This window comes from Octopus bimaculoides, unplaced genomic scaffold, assembly GCF_001194135.2.
Source record: "Octopus bimaculoides isolate UCB-OBI-ISO-001 unplaced genomic scaffold, ASM119413v2 Scaffold_267937, whole genome shotgun sequence".
Classification (NCBI taxonomy): Eukaryota; Metazoa; Mollusca; class Cephalopoda; order Octopoda; family Octopodidae; genus Octopus; species Octopus bimaculoides.
Window position 1 is genome coordinate 4,332 of NW_026324915.1, and position 7,216 is coordinate 11,547.

At 35.8% G+C, this 7,216-nt stretch overlaps 1 long non-coding RNA gene across 1 annotated transcript; it reads right to left on the bottom strand.

The window, feature by feature from the left end:
* Positions 1–4,371: 4,371 nt before the first annotated feature.
* LOC106883133 (uncharacterized) lies at positions 4,372–4,905 on the bottom strand. The gene is made up of 2 exons (XR_001411078.2): positions 4,807–4,905; positions 4,372–4,509 (listed from the first exon to the last, which is right to left on the bottom strand). It is a non-coding gene; the product is annotated as an uncharacterized LOC106883133 (long non-coding RNA).
* Positions 4,906–7,216: the final 2,311 nt, after the last annotated feature.

Genomic DNA, 7,216 nt, shown 5'->3' on the forward strand with positions numbered 1-7,216 from the left:
TTATTATTATTATTATTATTATTATTATTATTATTATTGATTCTGGGTTTTATTGGCCACAAGGGCTAATATAAATTAAAAACATGTAAGGACAAAGACAGGACGAAGGTTACAAAGGGTTTTGGCCGAAAAGAAAACGTTCGTGTAAACAATGGAAAAACAGAAAAATATAACAAATAAAACTCCCGCGCTTGAAAGGTTACACGTGGAAAAAACCCCCATAAAAGCCACGGGAGCCTGGTCAGCGTAATGTAAATAAAATGTCATGTTTTGGGCATGCCTTTTGGCCTGCCCTCTGTGTATGTACGTACATACATACATATATACTTAGGATAACGGTGAAAAACCGCAACAACGGTAAAATATGCATCTGTCGCTTCCAGAACGATATCGTTCACAGAAATATTCCTCGAGGCTGGAGAGTCTTTAATGAGACGAAAAGTAAAGGTCTCAAATAGCTTAAATAAAGAACTTAACGTTATCGAGAAGTCCCACCTCAAAAAGTACTTTTAGATATTGAAAATACACTCAGATTCTTGTATGAGAAAGAAAGGATAAAAAGAGAAACCACAGCAGCTGAAAATATAAAACGAACCCTAAAGCTTTCCACAAATTTGTAGAAGAATATGCCTCAGTGTACTATAAGATAGGGCCTTTGTTTGAAGAAAATATCTCACTAACTGCAAATCCCTAGAGGATTAGCGAAATGGTCGAACTATTTTAAAGTGTTTCCATCTCTCCACTGTTAAACATGAAAAAAAGCTATCTCGCTGAGTTCTTCAACACCGTATATCCAAACAGGGAAGAGACAACCATCGATTACGCAAACAAAAGAAGCGGGTGTAACATTGCTGAGATGAAATCAGCGTTATTCTTTTTAAAGACACACAAGGGAGCTCTCGTAAAACCATTGCGGATCTGCAAACAAACTGCCACCAGAATATGGTGAACCAGTAGGTATTGCAATCTAAGAGGTAGAGTCGATGCATGACTTACGAACTCACATGAGTAGCGATGCGTCGTTCCGTGTTCATATAGCTAAAATGTCCAGTTTCCTCGCACGTATCAAGCTTACAAGAATGTTAAAAGAAGTTATCATATGCCCGATCCACACGGGAGGTAGCAGAGTAAATGCCAAAAATTATAGGTCTATATGTCTAACCTCACATGTCAACAAAACTACGGAGCTCGTTGTTAGAAGGTTCTTAGAAGAAAAAAGCTTGCTCAGTAATATACAGCGTTACTTTCATCCAGGAGGAAGTTGCCTCACATAGCTACTACAGCATTATAACTGGGTACTGAAACGACAGGTCAGCCATTGAAATGTGGATGTGATGTATCTCGACTTTGTCAAGATCTTCCACAAAGTTGATCACGAGATGATGTCACAAATTTCGTGACCTTGGCGTCGTTGGTCAACAGGAGGAATGACTGCATGAGTGTTTTGTTTCTTTTTTTTTGGGGGGGGGGGGATCACAGCCGATTTTGGTCCTCTTTCAGACCTGCCTTTTATCATACAATCAGCCATTCTCACCAGCTACGCTGATGATACACAAAAGTATTACAAACAGTCAAAGACCCTGAAGACATCCCAAAGCTACAGAAATATTTGAACGCAATATAGTCCAGGCTGAAGAAAGCAATATGCACCTCAATGCTGACAAGTTCCAAGCACCCCACTGTCGATCCATATATATATATATATATATATATATACATATATACTAGCAAATGCACCGGCCTTTGGAGGGTGTAATTTATTATTATGGTGCACTCCTGTGGACGGTTTAAGTTGAATTAGACTGCAGTTAGAAGTCATTTCAAGTTGATAAGCGTAAAATGAATAATTACCATAAATATCGTATAGTAATTTCCAGTTAATAAATATTTCCTGTAAATAAATGCTTATATATTGTTATCAGTGTCCTCATCTTGTTTGTCATAGTTACAACGTTTCGCAGACAGCTCGTTGCTCAATACGCTGGAAATGTTTGAATCTAGAAAAAAACAAACAAACAAAAAAAAGCAACGAAGGAGACTACATCACATATGCTGGTAGAGTTAACAGAGAGTGTGAAAAGTTCAAACTGGACGAATTAACGCCAGATATGTTCGAATGCCTGATATTTACAGAAGGACTAACTGCAGAAAAAGACACAGAAGTATGAACAAGAATTTTCGCTAAACTGGAATAAGACAACGCTGTAACCTAACAACAAGTGTCAGAAGAGTGTGAAAGAATAGTAGATTTAAGACATGATACAGAGAAAATTGAACATAAAGATTGCTCCCTAGCGAAACAGGCAGAATAGAAATCAAGTGTGTACTAAAATACAGTACAGGCATAAGGAAACAAACCTATGTTTTGCATGTGGAGGTCTACAGCTGAGAAAAAAAAAACTGCCCATTTAAGAAAGCGGAATGTTTCCATCGGGGAAAAATTGGACATGTAAAAGCGCACTGTAAAACCAAAATAAAACGTAAGAACAAGGAAAAAAGAATAAACAAGATGTCGTCAAAAGAAAATGGCAATGTGACAAAGAGGAAATTCGCAAATGTGAAAATTAAAAATATAAGAGTAAAAATACAGTTAGACACTGGAAGTGATATTACCATTATAAATGAAGAAACTTGGAAGTATATCGGTAAGCCGAAATTAAGTAATTCTACACGTGTTACGGGTAAAAGATCATATTTAGTAGGTGAATTTGTGTGTATTGTGATGTTTCTTAATCAAATGAAAAAGGTAAAAGTATATGTGTTAAAGAATTCAGTAACTCTATTCGTGACAGAGTAACTGGAACTGTTCAAATTGTGGAATACGCCCATAAGCGTTTTCTGTGAGACTGTAGTCGTTCCAGTCGAAGGCTAGAACGCAGCTGAGGGACTGAAACGAAAAATAAAACAAAGTGCAACACCTGTATTTAAGCTAAAACGGAATGTAGTGGTCACGGCGCTAGAACAGTTAAATAAGGAACTTGAAAGCCTGGGAATAATGGAGAAGACGGACTACTCAGATAGGGCAGCACCTACGGTCTACGTAAAAAATAAAAATAAAATGTTAAGAGTTTGTGCAGATTTTTCAACGGAGCTGAGTGATTGCTTAATCTCACATAACTACCCATTGCCGAGTCCTGAGGAAATGTTCACAAAATCGAATGGAGGGAAATTCTCAATGTTAGACCTCTCGGAGGAATATTTACAAACCCAAGTAGAAGAAGAATGCTAACACTTATTAACCATTAATACACATCGTGGCATATTTATTTTTAAGCTGCTTCCCTTCGGTGTAAAAGTGGCCTTCCCATGTTTCAGCAAGTAATGGATACAATATGGGCGACTATGATTTTTCTATCTCCGATTTAGACGATATCCTAATAAAAGCGAATCATGTATATATATGTATGTATGTATGTATGTATGTATGTATGTATGTATATACTTAAATAAATATCTCCACTTGTTTAAGGTGAACCAATATTTACTTTAACTTTTCTGACTTTTCCTTCTCTAAAATTAAATAGAATATACCAAATTATTAGCAGAGAATAAATTTGTAATGTAATATATTAGAAATTCCCCCACTGGGTATTAAAATGTTTGCCAATTCTTTATAGTACTGTAACATAATTCTCTTATACGGCACTGTTATTATTAAAAGTCGTTGTCTAATTAAATAGTTATTCGAACAGTGTGTGTTACTAAAATATCTATTCTATGGCAGTTGTTGGTCAGAACAATATTACATACTCAGAAAGTAAAATTTATAATTAATTAACACAGTACTCGAAGGAAAGTTCGAAGATTGAAGTGATGTATTTATATAAACAGCTATATATTGTTTATTGGTGAAAACTGGGGGTTAAGGCGGTTTTGCACCTCTCCTTGAAAAATACATTTTTTTGAAAATGTTTTTTAGGATTCTTACGTTTTAGGTGTCGGAGATTACGAATATGCAAAACAACTTTTTTTTAAATGCAATTTAGAATTTTTTTATATGCAATTCTGCATGAGCCCCCAAAACTGAATATATTTTGTTGTGTCTAGGGAGAGTCGTTACGTCAATATTAACAACAGACGCATTGGCTCAATTGCTCTCCTTTATTATTACTCAACTACATATTTCCAATTGTTTATGGTGAAAGGCAATTTGTCCTATCATTACTGGAAACATAGAATTCAGTGTAATTTTTAATCTGATATTAAAGCCAATATATATGTTGGTATTTCCACCAAGTAATTCTTTTCAATGTTTATACAATACAAACACGGACTCTAAACTTTCCTCATAATCATCAAGCGATATAATATAATGATAAGACGTGTGTATGCTCTGTATATATACTTACACTCAGTGAGCTGCTGTCAATACATGTGTAGGATCAATCAAAGTACCTCCACATACACTAATCCTGTCATCTGTGGGTTGGTTAAATATTTAGAGATGGACAATAGATGGAAATTCACAGTTTCGTGCTTGAGATCCACCGACGATCTGCGTTTCATGTCCTGAAAGAAAATCACCAACGCAAATAAATATACATTTATACAAATACATATTTGTAGATGAATTATTGTTGAATGTCTACGATATATCTATCGCTGTATTTTGTATGGTTGTAATTGAATAAGCAGCAATTAGATGAAAAAAATCAGTTCTAAACTTGCTATTCACATTAAATTAACGATTTAAGAATATATGTAGAATTTACTTATACAAGTATTAATAACGATATCAGTCGGTATGGAGACGAGTTTTGAAAAGTCTGAACATAAAGAATCACCCGGTCGGGAGACATGATTTACCAGCAGAAACTGAAGCAATCGCAAAAAGAAGGCAACAGAGAGACAGCATGGTGGCACTAGACGTTTAGTTACTTGTGTATAAGAACTGAACTGATGCTAAAGTTATGGAGACTGTGGTATTTATAGGTAAGTATCGTTAGGGCAACAACTTTGAGGAAAGAACAGCTGTAATTATTCATCAATGCACTCACAATATAGCAAAGAACAACAGATATGTTTTTATGTAAAGTATTACATGTTACATCATATATATGATCAATAAAATTTTACATTAACTTACAAAAGGAATCTTCTAATTTCTATTGAAAACAGCCATGTTTTGAAATTTTACATTATCTTATAAAAGGAATCTTCTAATTTCTATTGAAAACAGCCATGTTTTGAAATGTATTGTAATATTTGAAATTCGCATAACGTCGAATGAGTTTCCATATTCTTATATGTATACATTAATAACAATTACTCTTTGTGTGATGACATATATTTTATTGTGTGATGACATATATTTTATTGTGTTGATAGGCGATTTTTATGGTATGTTGATCCACTTAAGTATTTTATCATTGTTCATAAATATCGTATAGTAATTTCTAGTTAATAAATATTTCCTGTAAATAAATGCTTATATATTGTTATCAGTGTCCTCATCTTGTTTGTCATAGTTACAACGTTTTTTTATACAGTGATCTACGCTTAACTTCGAACCGAACCCTACATTAAATCTACGGTTATGGTTTTTCCTCATTCTATTGTTAGTTATTCTTCTTACACGTGATGCTGCTTACTCTTTCCTCTCGAATCAATGTATATATTATTTGCGTGACACAGAGATGGAACTCACGCTCATTACCTGTCATACTCGTTATAAATGCTTATATTCAGTGTCCCATTATCCTTTAAGATAATCATGTGGTGGAAATTAGAAGGGGTGTTAAACCTAATTCTTATGGTCATTAGTCTAATATTCTTTCAGTCACAAGCGGAGGCTCCTATATAGTATTTATCTCAAGAAATCTATGACCTTAACTTCTGCTTTGTCCGAAACTTTGCTCTTATCGCAAGTTGCAGAGTCAGACGTAGTCGCATTAAATGGAAATTTAAAAGTGGAATGAGCACTCCTACCCCCGGGCAGTAGAGTTGCAGCAATCCCAGAAGAAGCCACAGCCAAAGCGATCCCTTTCTGTTGCCTTACTTTTCCAAAAAAGAGCCTCGTAACGAATGTTTTACATGTTCCTGCTGGGACATCCAAAAAAGAAAATGCCTCCTTTGTGATCCCGAATGGAATCAACAGCGATGTTGTAAGCCCGCTGCTGCTCTTGCAACAACTTTGGCTCATTTTCGTTGATGTGTCGTTCATGGGGATTAACGTCATATGATATTTCCTGAAAGATGCCTGTTGAAAGCGTGTGTGAACCCGTTCGATGGACTTTCGGTAGCCCATAAGATGGAAGTTCATTTCCGCCGGCAGATAAAATTCTATCTTCAATGTCAACGAGAGCTCTGTTGTAGAATTCGTCGCTAAGACCTACGTCCAAGCCAGGAAGCAGCAGTTGTCCATGATGTTTGAAGTCTTCAGAAAGATCTTTATATTTCTCCGACGGAGATACAGGATCACTGAGCTCGCATGTTTGCAATAACACCACAAATTACTCTCGGAGTCTACTTGCTCATTGCCATGTAGCTGCCTCCGCCAGTGTTGCAACACACTAAGCACCGTCTTCTAGCAGCCCACATTTAAAGCAGGTTTCGCGGTATGTGGTACAAACTCCTTCCTTAAAACCTTTCATGTCGAAGGCGCAGATAGAAACACTCCCGTTGGCTCGGATGAACTGTGTAAACTCTCCCGAGGCAATGGAAGAATTTATGCTGGGATGTCCATCAACGGTGGATATTTCCAATGAAAAACTTGCGTTTAAGTCTAATGTGCATATTCGATTTATCAGCGTTACGGAAGGCCTACGAACGTACACAGAGAATACCTTAATGTTAGGTTATTAAAAGGAGGACTTCTATCACTCTATACCATTTCTAATGCCTTTAGAGCATAATGATACACTTCAATTATAGCTGCAATACATATATGTTTGTATTGAAGGATTTCTAATTCTGTATGTTGATTTTTCTTTTAATGGTTTCAGTCTTTAACTGAAGCCATGTTGCAGCACACTTTTTAATTGACGATTATATCGAACAAAGTTGCATTGACTGGAATGCACTTTATTCACATCGCAATGCTGAACAGAAATGTGAGGATACGTAACCAGAATATATCTACTACGAAAAGGTATAATCAGAAATGGTATTAATAGAAATTATACCATCCAACAACGGCTGCCCACAAATGTCATCAGTGTACTACCTCCAGTTGCTACACAATGTTGTTGCTAAAACAATATAAAATGCCAATCGG